General features: G+C 49.3%; 1 pseudogene; it reads right to left on the reverse strand.

Moving 5' to 3' along the window:
* Positions 1–383: 383 nt before the first annotated feature.
* Positions 384–8,927, reverse strand: LOC105715983 (keratin, type II cuticular Hb1-like; annotated as a pseudogene).
* Positions 8,928–22,607: the final 13,680 nt, after the last annotated feature.

Genomic DNA, 22,607 nt, shown 5'->3' on the forward strand with positions numbered 1-22,607 from the left:
GCGTGAGAGGTGGCCTGTCCCGCAAGTGGATTAGAAGGCACAGCAAGTCCACACCAAGGGGCTCCAGGCCCATCTGTCCCTCAGAGGCCACAGGCCTCCAGGCCTCCAGACCCGGGTCTTTGCCTTGGGCTGCGAGGACACAGTCCTTTAGACGCGAGGTTGGGAGAGCTGCGGACCAGGAGCCCTGTGCTCCCAGAAGCAGTGAAGGGGTCAGCGGGCGCGGATGTGAGACCAGAAGGCGCGGGTTGGGGGCCGGTAGGGCGGCTGAGCCCCGAAGCCCTTCTTCCACTCATCTGGGGGCCGTGGGAGCTCCGGGCTGCCTCGGGAGGCTGGGGCTGCTGCGGCTGCTGCTGGTGGGGTGGCGTCGGTACAAAGCGGGATGCTCAGGCGAAGCGCACGGAGCAGCCGCTGCCGCAGCTCTGGCTGCAGGGTGCGCACAGGCCGGTGCTCACCGCCACGTTCCCGCTGCAGGGGGCGCTGCAGATGCTGCCCATCACCGGCCGGCCGGGAGCCCGACACGCACAGGTCCCCGCACACGACCCCGCCGCGGGAGCTGCTGACACCTGCCGGAGGGGGAGGACAGGGCTCAGTCTCCTGGCGGCCGGAGGCCCCTTGTGCTCAGAGCTTCTCCCCTGTTTCTATCCGCTCCCCTCAACACCCTCCTATGGGCACTGGTTCCTTTGTCTTGATATACTGTTAGCCCAGGTCCTCTCTTAGGCAGACATAGCTATGCTTTGCCTCACAACAGGGACATGTTCTGCGAAATGCAGCATTAAATGATTTTGTCATTGTGTAAACATCATGGAGTGCACATACACAAACCTAGATGGTGTAGCCTACTACACACATGGGCTCTATGGCAATGGTGGCCAATCTTTTTTTTTTTTCTTGAGCCAGAGTCTTGCTCTGTTGCCCAGGCTGGAGTGTAGTGTGGTGATCTTGGCTCACTCCAACCTCTGCGTGCTGGGTTCAAGCGATTCTCCTGCCTCAGCCTCCATAGTAGCTGCGGTTATAGGCACCCGTCACTACGCCCAGATAATTTTTGTGTTTTTAGTTGAGACGAGGTTTCACCATGTTGGCCAGGCTGGTCTCGAACTCCTGACCTCAAGTGATCCACCTGCCTTGGCCTCTGAAAGTGCTGGGATTACAGGTGTAAGTCACCACACTCAGGCCTCAAGGGTGTCCAGTATTTTGGCTTTCCTGGGCCACACTGGAAGAATAAGAACTGCCTTGGACCACACATAAAATACACTAACACTAATGATAGCTGATGAGCTTAAAACAATCACACACACAAAAATCTCTTAAGTTTTAAGAAAGTTTACAAAGTTGTGTTGGGCCACATTCAAAGCCATCCTGGGCTGCATGCAGCCTTCTGGCCTCAGGTTCCACAAGTTTGCTCTATAGCACAGCCCATTGCTTCTATGCTACAAATCTGTGCAGCGTGTGACTGTACTGAAGACTGAAGACAGACAACTGTAACACTATGGTAGGTATCTGTGTATCTGAGCGGAGCTAGACCTAGGAAAGGCACAGTAAAAATATGGTATTATAATCTAATGGGACTACTGTCCTATATTCCATCCATCCTTGACCTAAAAGTCCTTATGTGGTGCCTGACTGTAGCTAATTAAGTTACAATAATCTCTCACTGCCCCACTCCGTCTTTGTTTTTAGAGTCTGCCAACTATGGCCACATGCGGGCTGACTGTCAATCAAGTTTTCTTGGAACCCAGTCACACCTCATCCTTTAAGTCTTGCCTTTGGCTGTGGCTGCTTTATATTACAGCAAGAGCGGAGCAGCTGAGGCGGAGACTGCGTGGCCCACAAGCCTAAAGTTTTTACTGTCTGAAGCTTTAAGAAAGATTGCCTGCCCAGAACCCCAAGCTCTTATTTCGGAACCCACAAAATAGATTACTTACAGACACTTACAGCACCAACGCCCTCACACAACCTTATGGGGAAAGCAAAGAGACAGAAATTAGTTGTGGGGACCAAAGCTGGTGAAATCTGTTTGCAAATTCTGCAAATTCTCTCCTCCAGGTAGAAGTAAATAATCTGCAGACATGCTCCTGGCTGTTGAAGCACTGCAGCACTACCTGGGGAAACTGAGGGGACACCCTCCCCATAGCTGTGGTCCTCACCTCTGCTCCTCGCCCTCCAGCAGGCGCCTGTAGGTGGTGATCTCAATGTCCAGACCCAGCTTGGAGTTCACGACCTTCTGGTACTCCCTGATCAGGCAGGCCATGTCCTGCTTGGCCTTCTGCAGGGCGGCCTCCAGCTCGGCCAGCTTGCAGCGGGCGTCACTGAGGGCCACCTCACCCTGCTGCTCAGACTAGGCCACCCCGGCCTCCAGCTTGGAGTTCTGGGAGGCAAGAAAGGGTTATTAAGTGTGTCTGTTCTGGTCTCAGGGTCAGAGGCCAGATAACCACTGACCATTGACTAGCAGAGGAAGAGGCCTTCTCTATTTGTTAGGCCAGGGGTTGCAAATTAGTGCTCCCAGGAGTGTTTGTACAGTGTCCTCAATTTTGGAAATTTAACACCATAATTGAAATTCAAAGCTTCTTTCAAAAGCTTAGAGGATCTGGCCACACTGGACCTGCATTTCTTCATGGCCTGCCTCAGTTGGATCTGCCTAGCCCTGCCCTTTGTGCTTTCCAGTTTGCTATAGACCCTACCATACCCAAGTGCCTTGGGAACAGCTTGCTTGCTTCGCTCATTTACTAACCTCTGTTGATCTCTGAATGTGCGATCACTGATCTAGAACAACAGGCCAGAGAGGTTAAATGCCTTTCCCAAGTCTCGGGGCAAGCTAGTGGCAGAGCTGGTTTGAGAGCCCAGGTTTCCTGCCCCTTAGACTGGTGCTGTTTCCTCTGGCCCATTCTGCCCTTGGAAGCAGGAAAGCCCTTGTCTCCTCATTCCCTCTATACTGCTCCAATGCCTGCATTCAGTGAGAATGGAGAACCTTTTCCATGGAGGAGGCTGTCCTCATGCTTGGTGTTTGCCCATGTCCCCACACATTGGCAAGGGGTCTAACTCAAATCCCTCTGCTCAAATCCCTACTCTCTTCCTACACTGAGGGGTGGGCCACGCTCCCATACCTGGCACTTGGCGTTCTCCACCTCGGCCGTCAGCCTCTGGATCATGCGGTTCAGCTCGTTGATCTCCTCCTTGGTGCGGCGCAGGGTCTCCCCGTGCCTGATCACCGTGGCCTTCATCTCCTCGCACTGGGGAAGTAGAGATGCTCACGAGGCTCAGGGCGGGAACTCCCATCCATTCAGGACACCACGGAGGGTTGTGCAGGTTGTGCAGTGCTCAGCCTGTGCAACCACATGTGACAGTCCTGCCCTGCCACCCCAGCCTCAGAGAGACAGCCCTTCGCTTCTCATCCCTAGGGACCAGCATCCCCAGAAAAGGAAGCCTATTTAATAGATACCTCACATCCCTCCTACTGCCATGTCTAGCAGGCAGGTGTGCTGCCCCACTCACCCTGCTGTGGTACCAGGACCCGGCTTTTGCCCGGCTGCAGGTGGCAATGTCGTCGTACTGAGCCTTGATCTCAGCAGTGATGCAGTCTATGCTCAGGTCCCGGCTGTTGTCCAGCTTGACGGCCATGGAGGTGTCTGAGATGTGGGATTGGAGAACGCGGATCTCCTGCAGGAGAGGGGGAGTGGCAAGAGCTTCTTAAACCAGCCCCACTCTTGGTAGCCCATGCTCATCATCGTCCCCTGTCCCCTTTCCCTGCTTCCTCAGTGTCTGAAGCCCCACCCTCCCAGTTACAGTCTTCCATCTCAACCCTGGGACCCCCTCAGGACTCCTGAAGCCCAGAGTCCTGAGGCCTAGAGGACTCGGAAGTAGAGAGTCCATGTCTGAGGCCCAGTACCTGATTTCAATCAGGGCCTTCCAGCTTGAAAGTTTGGGTCTAGAACCAGAGTTTGAAGCCTTGTGGCAACTGTCACTTTGGTAACCAGGAGCACCAGCTTGCCTGGGGCATGGGAGTGGCAGGTCAAGCCACACTTCTTCACCTGCTCACGGGGAACCTGCCTGGGGCTTCTCCCCTTGCCCAACCATGGGGTTCAGAAGCTGAATGGTAACAAGCCTTTTCCAATGTCTAACTCATATCCTCCTTGCTGCCCCACTGCTCTGTGGCCCCGCACCTCCTCATACAGCCGCCTCAGGAAGTCGATCTCCTGGGTCAGGGCCTCTGTGTTGGCCTCCAGGTCTGATTTGCGCAGGTAGGCACAGTCCATGTCCTAAAGGGGAGAAGGTGGCACAGGAGTTGCCCTGGAGAGACAAAGCAGAACGCTTGTTTTTTTTTCCTGCCAGGGAGGGGTGCCCCATCAGGCTGAGCAGCTTCCCTGGAAACCCTCTGTAGATGCTCATTGCAAAGCCTGGTATCATGCCGTGGCGAAGCCCCTTATGCGGTTAATAGTGGGGTCAACAGCAGGTTTGGGTAAGGGAGGGGGATGCTGAGGTTTGCAGGCACTTCCTCAGGTACCCACTGGGATGATTCCTCTAGAACCCATGTTGTGCACTATCACCAAAACTTAGGGTCTAGTATACAATGGGTCAGTTCTAGTGATGGTCCACCCCTCTCCACTCTGAAATCTCATGGAAGATAAATCTACATCTGTGGTCAGAAGAGGGCTCAGGGATCAACTCTGTCCCTTCCAAGTCAGTGTGACTCTGACCAGTCCCCTTAACCTCTGTGCCTCACTTTCTCACAGTAATCCGGCCTTCCTCATATGGAGGTGGCTGAGGGCCTAATCAGAGTCCATGTGACGGTACTTGTACAGAGCCAAGTCTAAGAGGCCAGGGATGATGGTCACTGTCCCCGCCTGTTTCCAAGCTTTTGCTGGCCTGAGGATGCAGCCATTGGCTACCATTCACATGCTCTTTCACTCACAAATATTTATAGGGTGCACACTCTATGCCAGGCGCAGGGCCGAAGGAGGTGAAAAGCCAGTGGCTGTATGGGAGCAACTTCGGATGCGGGAGAATATTGCCCTGCCTGAAGCAGTGTATTCTGCTGCCAGAGGCACCCAGGGAGCACTGGAGCACTGGGGAAAGGAATAGAAAGAAGCTGGGTCGTGTGATTCTAAGGGAGTCCCTCCACCTCTCCGAATTACAGAGAGCCTGATTTTAGCCAAGGCCTCCCAGCTCAAACCTTTGGGTCTAGGACCCTTCTGTCTCTGACCTCAGTTCTGAAATAGCGGATGAGGATTCTGGGGTCACTCACCTTCTTCAAGGCCACAAATTCATTCTCAGCAGTGGCCCTTAGTGCCACCTCTTCTTCATACCTGGGGACAAAATACACAAGGCTCAGATTGAGGGAGGAAAAAAATGGGAACGAAGGTACAGGCAAACACTCCAGGAACTGGATCTTTTGGAGGTTGTCACAAGAATCAAAAAAATGTTGGACCGAAGGGAACTTGTCTATCCCTTCCTTGTGGGCATTCAAACCAACCCATGTTACCCAAAGCTCTATTTCAAGGACTCACTCCTGATATGGGTCAGGGTGGGGGCCCTGCACATTTTCAAAGACCTCCTCTCTGTTTCTGGGCTGTAACTCCCTTGGTGGCGGGGGGTGGGGAGGAACTCTGCCCAGCCCTGGTACCTTTCCTTTCCCTTCTTTCTTACTTCCTTACTCCTTCCCCACCTACAACATTGAGTAGATGGTCAATAAAATGTTTGATGAATTAATGAAACAAACACACAATGATGAAGCAGATGGAACAGTTCAGAATCTCCAATGTTAAACTCCCAGCCTAGAAAAGAAACTCCCCCCATCCCACAGGATTATTGTCACTATTTTCTTCCTGGTGGGAAGTTCCTCTTGTGGTCTAACCCAAACTTATCATACTTTGACTTAATCCCATTTAGTTTCTCCAGACCCTCTTCTCACTGCACTCACTTCTTCTTGTAGCCCTCCAGCACCTCCTGCACGTGGTTGAGCTCCGAGGCCAGCCTGCCACTGTCGGCCTCCTGCTGCAGTCTAGATGTAGCCCTCAAGCAGGGGCTCCAGGTTGCTCTCACAGCACTCGTGGTTCTGGAAGAACTGCAGCTTGGTCTCCAGCAGCTTGTTCTGCTGCTCCAGGAAGCGCACCTGGTGTGGAAGTGGGAGAAAAGTTGGTGGGAGGAGCCAATATCCCCAGCCCTCCTTGGGGAACAGCCAGAGTCAAGACAGAACTAGCAGTGAGATGTGCAGAGGCAAGGGGTAGACCACATGGCCCTTGCTGGCCTCTCCTGGCTGGAAGATGCAGCTGGAGAATCCTTGTTTCATAATTGCTTATTCAGGTCTGAGTGAGGGTCTATCCAGGTTGGGCCTGGATGGGATGAGTGAGCAACTGAGAGGCCTGGGAGGGACAGATGTCACTGTCAGGCTACGGGGGACAAATGGGGGTAGTGGGTAGTGATAATTAGGGAAGACTTCCTGGAGGAAAGGAATGTAGAGCAGCGTTGGGAGGGATAGAGTAGGGAGGATATCTTTCACTATAGGCTCCCTCAGGGCAGGGCCTGTGGCTTATTTATTGATATCCTCATAGCCAGCCCTTGGCTTGGTGAACATTTGATTGAATGGATGGTCAAGGTGGGAAGGGCTTTCTAGCTGGGGAGGTCAAAGAGGCTAGGCTCTTACCAGACAGGACGCCTGGGGCCTGAAGAGCCATGGGGATGTGTGGGGCATGGTCCTAGGTGGCCTGAACCCTTTATGTTGAACACTGTGTCATGTGTCTCTGGAGGCCAGGCAGGTAATGTGAATGGGGGGAGGTTTTGGAAAACAGGGAGGGTGAGGACCCCAGCAAAGTGAGGCTTGTACGCTTTTCCTGGATTTCACTGAAACTGGAGGAACACATGGCAACAATACATTGTGCTGGCCAGAAAGGATGTCAGCAAACAAACTAGGTCCCTTGGCTTCCAGTTTTCCACTTCTCATACATTTGAGAGGAGATGTCCTCCTGCCTTTTGCCCTGGGGTCCTTTTTATCCAACTCCATGACTGCAGCTGGGAATTCCCAGGTTGGAACTTGTAGACATGGGGAATGGGGACTGTGGCTATTACACGGGATAATTTTTTTTTTTTTTTTTTTTTTTTTTTTTTTAGGCAGAGTCTCACATTGTTGCCGGGCTGGAGTGCAATGGTGCAATCTTGGCTCACTGCAACCTCTGCCTCCTGGGTTAAAGTAATTCTCCTGCCTCAGCCTCCCAAGCAGCTGGGATTACAGGCGCCCGCCACCACACCCAACTAATTTTTTGTATTTTTAGTAGAGACGGGGTTTCACTATTTTGGCCAGGCTGGTTTCGAACTCCTGACCTTGTGATCCGCCCGCCTCAGCCTCCCAAAGTGCTGGGATTACAGGCATGAGCCACCGCACCCGACTACATGGGATAATTTTAGGTGGTCTTGGCTATGGGGTCTCATGGCTGCCTTGGCCCCCATCTTCCCTTTTAGTCACAGCCAGCTCACATGCTGTACCACACACAGCCCTGGTGAGGAGGCCACTGGGGTAGAGAAGGGAAGCCTCTTCCCAGTGCCACACAGTACATTAGTAGAGGAAATGGGCATGGAGGCCAGGGCACCTGCTCCTGGGCCAGCGTGCATTCCACGAGCCATTTCTTGGTCACCTCTCCAGGGTGCGGTGCCTGCTGAGGTGAGCCAGCCCTTGCTAGAGGGAGTGGGGCAGCTGGGGCCCCAAGCTGTGGACCTTTTAGCCCAGGGGCTGGAGAGTTGGAGAGGGCCTGGGATTGGAGCCCTGCTCTGGCACCCACTCTCTGGGGGCCCTTGGGCCAGCCACTCACCCTCTCCCTGCCTCCTTTCTCTTCTGTGGACACTCAAAGGTGACTTCAGGATTTTGCTATCCTATATGCTATTTTACTCATGATCTATCTATAAGTGGATTCAATTAACATTTATATGTATGGGGTTAAAAGCCTGGCCAACATAGTGAAACCCTGTCTCTACTAAAAGTACAAAAAATTAGCCGGGTGTGGTGGCACGTGCCTGTAATCCCAGCTGCTCGGAGGCTGAGATAGGAGAATCGCTTGAACCTGGGAGGCGGAGGTTGCAGTGAGCCGAGATAGCACCATTGCACTCCAGCCTGGGCAACAAGAGTGAAACTCCGTCTCAATTAAAAAAAAAAAAAAGTAACTTAATATTACTACCAGAGATGCAAAACCATCATTACTAGGCATACATAAAGGGAATTATTAAATTCTAGCAGACACAGTTGTCCTAGACAGTTCTGAACCCCAGGCTTGCTCTCTTTATTAGAAGCACGAGGGAAGCAAGAATTGGAGAGATGCTAAAAACATTAGCATCCAGTGAGACTTTTCCCCACCTAATCTTAAGGACTGAAACAGACATTAAAGCAGATGAATTTTCCCACCAGGTGTTTCACTGTTATTTAATGTTATGGGCCGGCACCGCCTAAAATTGTATAAACTATCAGCCGTCCTCATTCCCTATTTCTAGAGAGACCGGCCTGGGAATGCCCATCTCCTCCCAGGATCTCCAGGTTCAGGAAGGGTGTGATCCAGGACACCCACCTTGTCGATGAAGGCCGTGAACCTGCTGTTGAGGCACTTGATCTGCTCCTTCTCCTCCTGCTTCACGCACTGCGCGTTGGGGTCGATCTCCAGGTTGAGGGGCGTGAGGAGACTCTCGTTGACCGACACGGTGGTGATGCATGGGGGGCTGGGCCCGCACACGCCCCCGGAGCGGTAGCCGAAGCTGCGCCCGCAGGAGCCGGCGCGGAAGCCCCCGCACACGCTGTGGCTGCCGAAGCCCCCGGCGAGGCCGCGGTAGCAGGAGATGCCGCGGTAGGGGGCGGCGGTGATGCAGCAGCAGCCGAGCCGGGGCCCGCAGGCCGAGATGCAGCTGAAGGCGCGGACCCCGAAGGGGGCGCCGAGGCGGGAGGAGAGGCCGGACATGGTGCCGCGGCGGCACGGGCGGGCGGCTGGACTCCAGGCCGGCGCCGCGCCTTATACGGCTGCCCGCGGGCCCGGAGAGGGAGCTCGCCGGCCAGGCGTTTACGAGCTTGGAGGGCTCGGTCCTCGCCCCTCGCGGAGCCGGGAATCAAAGAGGGCCGGACGGCCAGGCCGCCTCCATAAAACGGCGTTCGCCTCCCGCCCGCGCTTTATGGGGCCTGGAAGCGCCTGATCAGCTCAGCCGCTCTTGCGCTGCGGGAGTGCGGATGTAACTCCTCCGCTCGTCGCCCCTCTGCCGGGACTCGGAGCGTTGCCTCGTTGGATCCGGCCCCCACTTGGGTCCCAGTCCCCCTAGCCCTGGTCCCCCGCCGGCGGGGAAGCTTGGCTTTAGTTATCTGCACATCCCTGCACGGTGTGGGGGGGCGCGTGTGTGCGTGCGTGTCGAGAGGGTGGGGCCTCTGAAGTCAGTCCTGCAGGTTCATGTCATGACCTTGGGCAGCCGAATTACCTTTCTGAGCCTCAGTTTCCTCAATGCAAAATAGCGATAATAATAGTAAGCATTGAGGGCTGTCGCCAGGATCTAATGAGATAATAACCAGAAAGCATTTAGGGCCCTACCTGCCACTTAGTAAGAGCTCTGTAAATGTTTGTTTCTTTATCTATTATTTGTTCTATTCTATTGTTAATTTATCATTCATCCTGTGTCCCTTTAGGCAAAAACTTTCTCTTCTCTTCTGTCTATCTCAGGACTCAACTCATACCTCCTCTTCTGGCCAAGTGTCCCTCCTTCCTGTACCTCTCTCCACTCTGCTTGGGCGAGGGGGAGGCAGTTGTTTTATGGAGTGCCCGCAATGTGCCTAGTACTGTGCTGAGGCCTCTTTATACTGTATTGTTTCCTCCAGTTCCCAGGGCATCTTTCTGAGGTGGGTATTACTGTGCCCACCTGATTGGGAAGGTGAGCTCAGGGTGGCCCAGTGACTTGTTTAAGGTCATACATAGATGGCTCCATAGAGGGGCAGAGTTAGAATCTGAGAGGAGACCCCTCTCCCAGGCCCTCCTCTACATGGGTCTCACCCAGGGTCTGAATCTTTGGGGGCTGAATGAGGGTTGAGTTCTTGTTGGCAGCAGGAGCACAGACTGCTGGGTTTTGGGCCCTTGGAGAAATTGGTCGATCCAAGACCTTCCCCTTAACTGAGTCTTGGTCATGGTCACCAACTCTAGAAGGCCATAATCTATTATAAAGGAGGTTAATTATGTGTCTAATTATTGCAGAGGAAACCAGGAGTGTGCACTCAGCAGCCAGCATTAAAGAGAAGCACACAAATCACCCTCAGCTTCCTTTGCTTTTAAATATGAGTTATTATTGTGAAAGCAGCAATTAAATCTTAGAACTCCAGAGGTCATCGGAGCCAGTCCTGGCTTTGAGCTGCCTGGCATCTCATTTCCAGGGAGTGCCCTATGAACCCTTTTCCTGTCTTTTCTGCACTCTCATGGGCTTGGATTCCTTTGGTTCAGCCTTGGTCTGTTTTGCAGCAGCTTAAGGCCAACCTTAGTTCAGTCCTCTGTAGAAGTTGGAGCCCAACTCCACAGGCTTGTGCTTCTTCCCCAGCTTCAGCTGGGAGTCTGTAAGAATTAAAGAAAGAAGAAAGAAACACAAAAGGTGGCTTGCCAGTCAGACAGGTTTATTTTAGAGAAAACAAACATGAGAGGGACATCTGGCTGAGTAAGGTCAGAGGCACACTCTTCTTACAGACTAAGAGTTTTTCAGGATTTAGGGTGGGAGAGTTTATTGGAGGCTTGGACTGTTTCTGTGTCTTTGTTGTGCTTATCTGGGAGGGAGAGCGTGTGTCTGTTTCCAAAAATCTTTCTGCAGCTGCAGGCATGTACCCTGAGGCTGCCTTTAGCTTCCCTATCTTAGTGCACCTGAAGGGAAAGGAATGTGCTTATTCAGGACCACTGTTTTACTAGGGCCCATTGTATGAGGGTGAAGTTTGGCAGTTAACCCATGAGAATTTCCCCCTACTTCCCTGTGTGCCTGAGCTGTCTTTTCTGTGTTTTACTGTCTAGTTCCCAGGGTGTCCTTCTGAGGTGGGTATTATTGTACCCATTTACCTGACTGGGAATGTCTGCTTGTAGTTATCAGTGATTTCCTTGCAATGCATGAGGCTAGAAAGGGAGCTGGAACTGAGAGGGGCGGTGTTTGTCCGAGATGACGGTGCTCCTGCTCTGTTAGTCACCAGTTGTGTGACTAATGCTTGGCTTCAGGATGGTGTATTCTGACTACAATTTTCTTTTGGGAATAAGTAGTATTGAAGGAGTCTTCCCTTGGTGTTTCCTGGACAAGAGAAATTGGACTTAACCTGAAGCATGGGGGATTTAAATTAGACGTATGGAGGCACTTACATGATTCTTGCTTGGATCCCTTTCGGGGGTTTGGTGGGTGGATGGACTGGACTTTCTATGCTATCACAATCGATGAGGATGTTAATAATCAGCCTTCATCCACTCAGATAATTACATGCATTTAAAATCCAGAGAAACAGAAGAGCTGCAGGCTGGGTTGTGCCCGCTAAGAGTACAATGTGAAGGGGCTGGAATGGAGAGGTTTGTCACCTAGATCAGAGTGGTCCTCCACAGTGTTAATGCTCATCCCTGGCCCAGCCTCCGGGAAACGTATGCCTGGTGGTCTTTTTATTATTCTTAGAACTCAGGGGAGAGAAACAGGCTGAAGCCCGAGAAATTTCAGAAACAATTAAGGACATACTTCTTCATAGAGTGGGTTGATTGTCACAAGTGCCAGGGAAGAGGAGGGCTTCTTCATTCTCAGCCGGATCTTCTAGAAATCACCCCCAGCACCTCTTTTATCACCAATATACCAGCCTATCAGTGAAAAGCTAATGTCCTGTTTGGGTTACCATGCCTCTTCTTTAGCCTCCCGGTGGGTCCCAGGGCAGGAAGCAAACATCTACTGAATACCCATCAGGAACAAGGCTCAGAGCATGAAGGAGAGACTGCCTTCCTCAGGCAGTGCAGGCACGCACACAGAGGACCCTGGTGCAAAGCTGTAGGGGGTTTGGCTATAGTGGAGCAATACCATGCAATGGGAGCTTGGGACCAGGGGTCAGAGCAGGGTCCTTGGAGGAGCTGACACTTTGGTTTGGCCTGAAGAAGGTGAGAAACCTGGAAATGCTGAGATGAGAGAGGGGAGGATTCAGGCAGAGGGAATGGTGTCAGCAACGATAGCAAGCCAGGGAGGCCAGAAGATGTGAAGGGAATAGCAGGTCATCTGCTTTGACTGAAAAATAGGAGTTGGTGAGGGCAGGGGAGGCCACACGGTGATATTGTGGATTGGCAGGGTGGGCTTAGAATGTCAAGCAAAGTGCTAGAGGTGCCATGCTCAGAGGTGTGTGAGTAAATGGGGCATGGGGCTCGTACACAGAGTGTATATGTGTAAAAGCGTGTGTGTGCACGCATGTCCGTCTGTGTTCTTCTGGTACCTTTGTTTATCTTGGACACCAGTGTGTCCATTTCAGAAATACATTTCTTCATTCTTCATAGTATAGTGATCAAAAGTGTCTCTGGAATCAGACACATCTGGACTCTGCCACTTACAATGTGGGTGAAAACTTGCACAGAACCTCTCTGAGCCTCTGTTTCTTTTGTATGTAGAATTGAGGTAATAGAACTTGCCAGGGACATGGTAAGGATCCGGTGAGGGGTGTGTAAAGCACTAGCATGCTGCCTGCTGTACAGTAAGTGGTCCGTACATTCTAGCCACTGTTGAGAGCTGTTGTTATTTCACTGCTCTGGTCACCATCCAGACCCCCCAGCCCCCTGCCCTGCTCTTTCAGGTCTGGAGGCTGTGGCCTTTTACACACTGATGCTCTCCTGGCTGGGGACCCCCACTCCCACCCTTCCATTAGGCTCCTGTGGGCCTGTCTCAAAGCTGATGAGACAAGCTCTCTTGAAGGGTACCCCCAATAAAGAGGGAGCCTTTGCAAGATACTGGAGAGCATGGCCCTGTGCTTCTGGTGGAGTTGAGGGAGACACTGTCGGGTGGGGGTGAGGAATCTTGAAGGCACATGGGAAAGGAGGGAGGTGGGTGGGCAGGTGCAGGGATCCAGATACTTGAATCCTCAAACCAGATGCTTACACACATGCTCACTCCATGGCTCTTGTGGCAAGAAGAGCTGAACAAAACTTTTTGGTTGCATGGTTGACTTTTCCACGTCTTCGTAGAGGTAGACACAATCTCCTACTGGCCGTGCCAGGAATCAAGTATCACAGGTTGCCTTTAGGACTTGGCCCTGGGGCTCTGCCTGGGGAGTTTCTGGAAGGGTCTTTCACTTGAAGGAGCCAGGGCCCACCACCCGGAGTGAGGATGGCCTGTCCTTTGTCCCTGGTTGCAGCTCATCTGATGGCCCAAACTGAAAAACTGAGCTTGTGAGCTCAGCTAACGACCTGAAAGGAAGCATCCCAACCTGGCTTCTCCCCAGCTCCACAATTACCTCACAAAGTGTGGAGTCCACAGGCTTTGGCTAACCTTGACTCCTGGGCACTGTCAGCCCTCAGCTGTGGAAGAAATGCTGCCAACATTTCGTAATTGCCTGAGTGTAGGATTTTCCAAAGCCCCATCTTGATGATGTTACCCCAGGAGGGAGGAGAAACGGCTGAAATTTCCCAAGCCCATAAAGGTGACAATATGGCCTCTCCACATGGGGAAGCAGACAGACCCAGGTGTCCGGGTTTATAAAAGGTGCTAGCAGTAAGGGAGAGGTCAGAGTCCTTCTCTTCTTCCTCTTGCTTCATCTTCTCCAGCAGAGAGCTGCCATGACTTGTAGAATGTCTTGCCTAGAGCGGAGTCTGAGTGGAGTCTGCAAATCTAGGTCCTGTGGGACCACTTGGAGATATGGTTACAACCTCACCCTTAGCTGCATCTTGCGGGCCCTGGCCTGATTGCTGCTGCATCACGGCTGGCCCCTGCTACCACGGCCTCACTGGGGGCTTTGGCACTGGCTCCTGTGGACACAGATTCAGCTACCACTCTGGCAGCACGTGTGGGCCCAGCACTGCCTGCATCACCATCGTGTTGGTCAACAAGAGCCTCGTCACACCCCTCAACCGAGAGACTGACCCCAATATGCAGTGCATAAAGCAGGAGGATAAGCAGATCAAGTGCCTCAACGGCAGGTTTGCTGCCTTCATCCACAAGGTGGGTGTCCTGGATCACACGCTTCCTGAACCCCTACCATGTGCACAGCCAGGGCTGGGCACTGAGGAAACAATCAGAGGCAGGCAAGTCTCTGCCTACCTGAGATCCCAGTCTGATGGGAGAGGAAGACAGACAGACAGACAGACAGACAGACAGACAGACAGACAGACAGACACAGTTTGGCAATTTCTTATGAAGTTAAATGTGCACTTATCAAATGATGCAGCAATTCCACTCCTGGGTATTTACTAAGAAAAAACAAAAACAAAAACAAAAAACAGATCTGTACAGAGACTTGTATATGAATTTTATAGAAGACTTATTTATAATAGCCCCAAATTGGAAACAACTCAAATGTGTACCAGCAGATGAATGGATAAACAAATTGAGATACAGTCATATAATAAAATATCATTCAGCAACAAAAAATAATGAACTAGATTCATGACACAACATAGATAATCTCAAAAACATTATGCTAAGTAGAAACATTGAGATACAAAGAATATATACTGTATACTTCTATTCATCTGAAGTTCTACAACTAGCAATACTAATCTACAGTGATAGAAATTAGATCAGTGGTTGCCTGGGATGGGATTGGGAAGCTGATGGCAAAGAGGCATGAGGAGACTTTCTAAGATAATGGAAATCTATATTTCCATTCAGTGGTGATTATATTGGAGCATACATCTGTCAAAATTTGTTGATCTGTACTTGGCAATTTCTTATAAAGTTAAACATGCACTTTATGTGTGCACTTTATTGAGATATAATTGTATGCAAATATCTCAATAAAATTGATAAAATAATGATTTAAAATGCATAAGATACTTAGAAATAAATCTAATGAAAGTGTGAAAGGCTTATACCTAGAGAAATATGAACATTATACAAGATGTTATAGGAAAGGAAAGATAAAGAAGACTTAATTAAATGAAGAGCTATACCATGTTCTTAGGAAGCTTTATTATCATAAATATGTTAATTATCCTTAAACTGATCTGCAGAGTTGATGCAACAACACTCAAATTCCAAACAAGGATTTACATAATTCTTGACAAGTTGATTCTAAAATTTATGGGGAAGAACAAAGGTCAAGACTAGCTAAGGAATGATGAAAAGGAAAACAAAGGTGCTCTTCCTTTCAGGGAGGATAATGTATTGTGGAGTTGTAGTGATTCAGAAAGTATAGTACCCACGCAGGAATAGACAAATTGACCAATGGAACTAAATAGCCCCTAAATTTATAAATAAATAAATAAATAAATAAATAAATAAATAAATGATTTTGTTGTATAATAGAGGGGGTATGTAGTGAAAAGGACTATGCATTGGTTATCCACATGTAAAAAATAAAATTAGATTCCTGTTTTCTCTTATACACAAAATCAATTTCAAACTAATTTAAAACACAAATGTCAAAGCAAAACTTTAAGGGTTTTAGAAGAAAGATTGGAGAGTATTTTTCTTACTTTGGTGTAGAGGATTTTTAAACAAGGCACATAAAATGCTTAACATAAGAGATTGATAAATTAGATTACATTAAAACTAACAACTTTATTTTTCAAAATAGGTGATAAAAAGATAAGCTGTAAACTTGAAGAAAATACTTGTGGAATATATAAATGATGTACTAGTAATACTCCAAAATATAAAGAACACTTATAGTCCTCCAGAATAAGGCAAAAACTCATTAGAAAAAAACGGAAAAAAGAAAATGAAATATACATGTAATAGACATTTAAAGAGATCTTAAACTTTAACAGTAATCATGAAAATACAAAACAAGACCGAAAATGAGATTGCATTATTTAATTGTTGAAAATTAAGACACATTAAAGAGGATATGAATCTTTTTCATGTTGCTGAGCAAAGTATGAATTGTTATAACAACTTTGGAAAATAATTTTGTATTATAAAGTTAACACCTTTATAAGATACTAACCATCTTATGAGTCAGAAGTTCTGTTTGTAGTTGTACACAAATTCTCATGTACGCCCATTGGAGGACATGTAGAAAAATGTTCACAGCACTACCTTTGTAAGAGAAAAAAATAAAACAATAATAGAATTACATAAAGTGTGGTATAGTCACATAATGGAATTCTGTATACTATAATGGAGGAATACTAGCTACATAATGTTGAATAAAACAAGACCCTGTGTGACATCCTTTTTATAAAAAAATGAACAGAAAACTGAAACAAATAGATATTTAGGCATATGCGTGTATATGATAAAGAAAAACAAAGGAATTATATAACTTTAGGAAAGCAGTCACCTCTGGGGTGATTAGGAGAGGACAGGGTAGGGAAGGAGCATGAAGCTAGATGTAAATTACTAGTAAGGTTTTAGTTTTGGGATCAGTAAGTGGGTTCATGAGTATTTCATTTTCATTGTATTATTAAATAAGGTAACATGCTAGTTATAAGAAATAAACTTAAAACATAAGGACATAAGTTGAAAGTAAAAGAATGTGTTAAGGTGATTGGTTAGATCAGAGTGCATTACACACAGTAGAAGTAAATGATTTTTCCATGAAACTTATTTCAGTATATGTGTGTGTATTTGTATGTAGGTAGTGATTCATGATACAACTTATATTTCTCATTTAGAGTCGAGTTTAAAAAACAGTTTGACAACTAGTACCCCAAAGAACTTCTTGCTGAGGTCCACCAGCAGATATGTATAAGCAAGTTCATGACAGCCTTGTTATAACCAAAACAAAAATCACATGTGCTACCTAGAGGAAAATGGATACATGTATGTATGTGTGTGTGTATATGTATAGTCGTACATTGGAATACTATGCAGCACTGAGAAATAAAACCACATGCATCAGAAAGCTGAATTTCAAAACTAGAATGTTGAGGAAAAAGCAAGTCACAGAAACGTACGAGGTGTAATTCTATTTATATAAAGCTTAAAGGTAGGCAAAACTCAATGCTAGTTTTGAGTAATAATGACATAGTAATAAAGAAAAGAAAGGGAATGACCAACATAAACCCCAGGACAGTGGTTACTTTGGGGATCAGATGGGATTAGAGATGGATAGAGATGGATCAGCAAGAATCCTGCAGGGGGCTTTGAAGGTACTGGTGAGTACACAAGGATTTGTTTTATTATTGTTGCTAGTTAAATCAATAAATGTAGGTTTTGCATACTCTTTTGCATGCATGAGAAATTTATAAAACAAATGGAAAAATGCTCTCAGTGGCTTGTGCTCTCTAGTTCCTACGCACTCCTACAGGTTAAAGTCATTGCCTCACCCAAGATCTCCTACCAAGTCTTGAGACTGGCATCCCCAGTTCTAATTTCTTGCCATCCTGTCAATCTTCTGCACTGCTCCTAGACAATCACATCTTGTGACAGGCCACTCTCCTGCTCAAACACCCTCTGTGGCTCCCCAGTGCCCATCCAGAAGCCCGAGCTCCTCAGCTCCTCACATTTCCTTCACCTGAGGTAGTCTTCCCCTCTTCCACTTTCCTTTAAGTTCTACTTCAGCCCAGAAACTTTTATTTTCCCATCTGGGATCACAGTATAGCCCCCTTCTACCCCATGCCTCTGAGGCCTCCTGGGTGGAACTCTGTGACTGTAATGAGGTGAGGTCACAGAGCCCCCAGAAAGAAAAGGCTTAGTCCTCAGTGGTAAGGATTCTGGGAGCTCTTGGGCTGGAGGGCTTCGAGGCTCAAGAGAGCTTGGAGAAGGCCATAGTTCTTACACCATGGTGAGACTCATCCATGCGGCTCCCTGGTCACATGGGGATGAGGTGTCTTGGACTCCACCCAGATCAGCTGGGCATCAGCTTTTGGGAACAGAAGCAGGAAAGTGGGCAGAGATTGAGATGATGTTTTGAGGTCAGTTCCTATCTGTTTCCCCCAACACCATCTGCTCTGGAAGGAAGTTTGCAACAGGCTGGCGTGAATAGTTCTTGCTCTCTGGGTTGAGGGGGTGTGTATGACCTTGGTGGAGAGCACAGAGCACGGGCTTAAAATGCAGTCTGGTTCAACTGTTGGGTGGCAGGGCCACTCACTCCCCTCTTGCCACGTGGTGGTTGGAATGAGCCCGTTTGCCTGAGGAAAGACAATGGGAAAAGTCACATCCACCCTGGCCAACTTCATGGGTGGTTGTGAGGCCCCGGTGAGATGGTGGAGCAAAAGCCTGTGAAAAGCAGCAGGCACTGCGCAAGTGTGAGTTACTGTTCCCTGGCTGTTCGTGTATTGAATGCATATGCGGGGCGAGGTGCAAGAAGGGAAAGGGTCCCCTGATTTCATAGACAGCACTTCCCATGGTGACCTTGGGTTTGGGGAAGAAGCTAGAATCTAGATCACTGTCCCTGTTTCTGATTAATGGCATTCAACTTAGGACATTGCTTCCTAATCTTAGAATTTTTTTTTTTTTTTTTTTTTTTTTTTTTTGAGACAGAGTCACACTCGGTCGCCCAGGCTGGAGTGCCATGGAGCGATCTTGGCTCACTGCAACCTCCGCCTCCCGGGTTCAAGCAGTTCTCCTGTCTCAGCCTCCCAAATAGCTGGGACTACAGGCGCCCACCACCATGCCTGCCTAATTTTTGCATTTTTGGTAGAGATGGGGTTTTACCATATTGGTCAGGCTGGTCTCGAACTCATGACCTCAGATGATCCATTCACCTTGGCCTCCCAAAGTGCTGGGATTACAGGAGTGAGCCACTGTGCCCAGCCCTAATCCTAGTTTTTAAAATGTGTTTTTAAAATTAGGAATTATTGAATTTCATTAAATGTTTTTTATACTAATCTACTAATGTAGATTAGTAAAAAAATTTGCTAATGTAGATGGTTATTTGTGGTAAACTACAATAATCAATTTCCTACAGTTTAACTTTCCCTGTTCCTGGGATAAACCTATGTGATCTCTGTCCCAAAGCTCCCTTCAACAGATCGCTCCCCTGTGTTGCTGCCCTTCCTGCCTGAGTTCAGGCTTTCTTTGGCATCTCCTGGCCCCATAGGGACAAGGCAAGCTCATTGTGTTCTTTCAGCAACCCTTGGGGATAGGAAAAATGATCACTTCCACTTGACAGTTGGAGAAAGGGGTGCCCAGAGAGGCTAGGTGACCACCAGTGACAGCAGGTGAATGGGTGGCCCTGTCTGCCCTCCTTACCTCCTGACCACATCTCCCCTCTGCCACCCACTCCACAGTGTGAGGAATTAAAGGCAACCATGCAGAAACACATGCAGAGCCTGAGGCCCAGCAAGGAGGATCTGAATGGGCTTAATCAGGCCATCCAGCAGCTGACTGTGGAGGTGGGCAGTGCTGAGAGTCAGGTGAGAGGTGGGAGTGGGGGGCAACAGAGTGGCCACGGCGGGATGGTGACCATTTATGACACCTGCCCCTCCCCACCGACCCTTTGGATTAGATGGCTAGACTTTCTCCTAGTGAATGTCTGAGCACACAGGAGTGCAGCTGCCTGTGTATGACATGTTTACCTTTGCCTAGGACCCTGTGCACTTTATGCAAGTAATGAACATGTAGGTACATCTGTATCAAGACATGTGCTTGTTTGTACATCATTATCTTTTTGCTTGTGTATGTTCATTTTTATGTCTGTGTTTTGTGTTTTCCTTACTCAGCATTAAATTTGAACTCGTCTTCAGAAATTGCAAGATATTACCTAGAAACCCAGTTTTCTGGGTTCTCTTTCAAAATGTGGAGATCTGGCAATGTTCAGTTATCATTCTCAAATGGTAGCATTTAGCTAGAGAAGAGAGGCCTCTCTCATCTCCCTCTTCTTCACACAGGGTATAGGCCCCCTTGTGTGCCGCAGTCCCCACCACTCCCAATCGCATCCTTTGGGTGTGAGGCAGAGGGTCCCTTGCCATTTATCACCACCCTGGTTGCATGTTATTATCCTTGAAGAAGAGAAAAGGTGCTGGGTCAATGTCACTGAAGTAGAGTAACGGAAGTCTGAAAATGTGAAAGAGGTCCTGGTGATTTCAGGAAATGGGAGAGGGCAGATGTTTTCTGTGGAACTTGGGTACTCCTGATACATATTTAGCATTCAGCCTTCGCCTTTTGATACTTCCAGCCAGGCCCCTTCAGGCATTTGCATTTGTGAGCCTTAATAAGGAGCTGGTCCCCCAGGATGCTTTCTCCCATTCTCTTTTAGCCTCCTCTCTTACCCCACCCCTCCCCCAGCTCTTTCACACCCCCACTGGCTCAGGTCTCACACCAGGGAGGGAAGGGCTCCTGTTCCTGGTCTTTTCTTGCTTTCTGCAGATGCAGGTGTCTCAGGCTGGGAAAGATATTCATGGAGAGGCTTTCCCTTGTGCAAGAATAAGTGACTCTGTGGAGGGAGAAGCTGCTGAGGTTCTGAGGGGACAGAGTGACTGGGTGGACTGTCATGGTTCAGGCTCCCTCCAGCCACAGCTGCTCTGGTTTCCCAAGCAGCAAATTAAGATCTTCACCAAAGTCTTAATATTTTTCCTCCTGGAGACTATAAACTCTAGGCTCCTGTGAGGAATGGATATTCTTCTTGCTAGTTTTCCTTAGGAAACAACAACCACAGCATTACCTGCAAGAGCATTGGATGCTCCCGGGATCCTAGCTCATATTAGAAGTTTCTCCACACTAGATGTAAAAAGCTCTCTCTCAGCCATCCTAGGTGTCTGGTTTCAAATCTTCACCCTGAAAGTAGACAGGTGGGCAGGTTCTTCCACCTTGCCATGAAGACACACAAACACAAGCTTTGGAACAGGTGTGCTCACTCCTTGCAATCATGGACAATCTCCAATCCCTCATTGGCCCTCTAGCCTCAGAGAAAGGTCTGGATCTTTAAGGGGGAAGGAGCGAGGGCCAAGAATGTTCTTCTGTCCTTGATCTGCCCTGCACCCCCCAAGTCCTGTGAACTAGAGATAGCCAAGGACCTGCCAGCTCTGCAGGAGGAGGGTGGCTCTGGCAGTGCCATCAGCAAGCTGGCCTGGCTGGAGGCTACCCTGCAGCAGGCTAAGCAGACTGTGGCGCAGCAGCTGTGCGAGTACCAGGAGCTGATGATCATCAAGCAGGGCCTGGACTTTGAGATTGCCGCCTACCACAAGCTGCTGGAGGGTGAGGAGAGTGGGCGATGGCTGGGCTGGGAAGTGCTTCAGATGTGGCTGTGGTGAGGAGTGCGGGGGCACAGGGCAGCTACCACCCTCAACAGTCAGGGAAGGGTGAGGAGAGATGAGCTGGGTATCCAGGGACTTGTTCCTCTAGAGCTAGTTTTCTCTCACCATCTTACAGCACTTTGAACAAAAGGTCCTAGCTGATGGCACCTGCGATGGGGTGACCCATAGTCATCCACCCCAGTATCAGAGACCAGGGGCCGTTTGTCCATGGAGACAGCAGCAGGGACCAAGGCCTAGCCAGTGGGAATAAGATCCCTGTGTGAAGTACCTTCTTTTCAACTCTGCCCCTCTCCCCAGGCCTGGGGAAGGTGGGGTTACATGACCAGGTGGGGTTTGGCTTTTAACTCAGTAGACAACAGTAGGATACAAGGGCTGATACACGGGCACATTGCCTTGATCACATCCTTCACACCTCACAAAACCCTGGCAGGGAGATCCTATTATCCCCATTTTACAGATGAGGACACTAAGTCTCAGAGAGGCTAAGTGACAGCTTTAGGGACACACAGGTAGAGTGAGTGAGGCTTGAACACTAGTCTTCAGATGATGGAGCTATCTGCTCTGGGGTCTCCTTTAAAAGTTGAAAAATGTCACGGTCTCACCTTCCAAGATCAAGTCAGGCCAAAGAAAGTGCGGGTTTTTGTTTTGTTTTTGTCTTCCCTTTCCTCCAAAAAGTCATCAACAAAAGTGAGTTATGTGAATTTAAGGCAGGAGGGATCAGAGCGCGCCAGGGAGCTCGCAAGGTGGAAGGACTGCTGTCTGGGAGGGTCAGGAGTGTGTGTCCTGGGGAATGCAGAATATGAAACCTACTGCTAAATAGGTGGACTCACCTGCTTTCTCCTTCTTCCCGCAGGCGTGGTCTGGGATTTGGGTAAGCTGGCGTCGGATCTTATCTTAATATCTTATTTTCCTTATTCTCTCCTTCCCCGTCTACACCTTGGCGTGCTTCCTTTTGAGAAGGCAGAAGGGATGTGTTTCTGTTCCTGTGACTGTCAGCTCCCTCTGTGCCTCTCCTTTGGTCAAGGGCTATATCTTCTCTTGGGGGTAACTCTGTAGGTGTGGGGAAGGGAGTCCTGTAGTCTGCTCTTTGGGGAGGGGTCTGTGTACCTGTTCCTTTGGGGGAGTTTGTACATTCGTCTCCTGGTGGGGAGGAGGGTCTGTGTCCTCTGGAGGAAAAGTCAGCATGTCTGTCTTCTGGGGACGGGGGCTGGGGGGACGGGAGGGCTTTCCTGGTTCGCCTTCCGCTCAGTCCGGCCCCGCCCCGGGCCCCGCCTCCCTGCCCCAGCCCGGGGCCCCGCCTCCCTGCCGCAGCCCCGGGCCCCGCCTCCA

The sequence above is a fragment of the Aotus nancymaae genome, unplaced genomic scaffold (genome assembly GCF_030222135.1).
Source record: "Aotus nancymaae isolate 86718 unplaced genomic scaffold, 86718_ANA_hifiasm-v0.15.2.pri h1tg000016l, whole genome shotgun sequence".
Classification (NCBI taxonomy): domain Eukaryota; kingdom Metazoa; phylum Chordata; class Mammalia; order Primates; family Aotidae; genus Aotus; species Aotus nancymaae.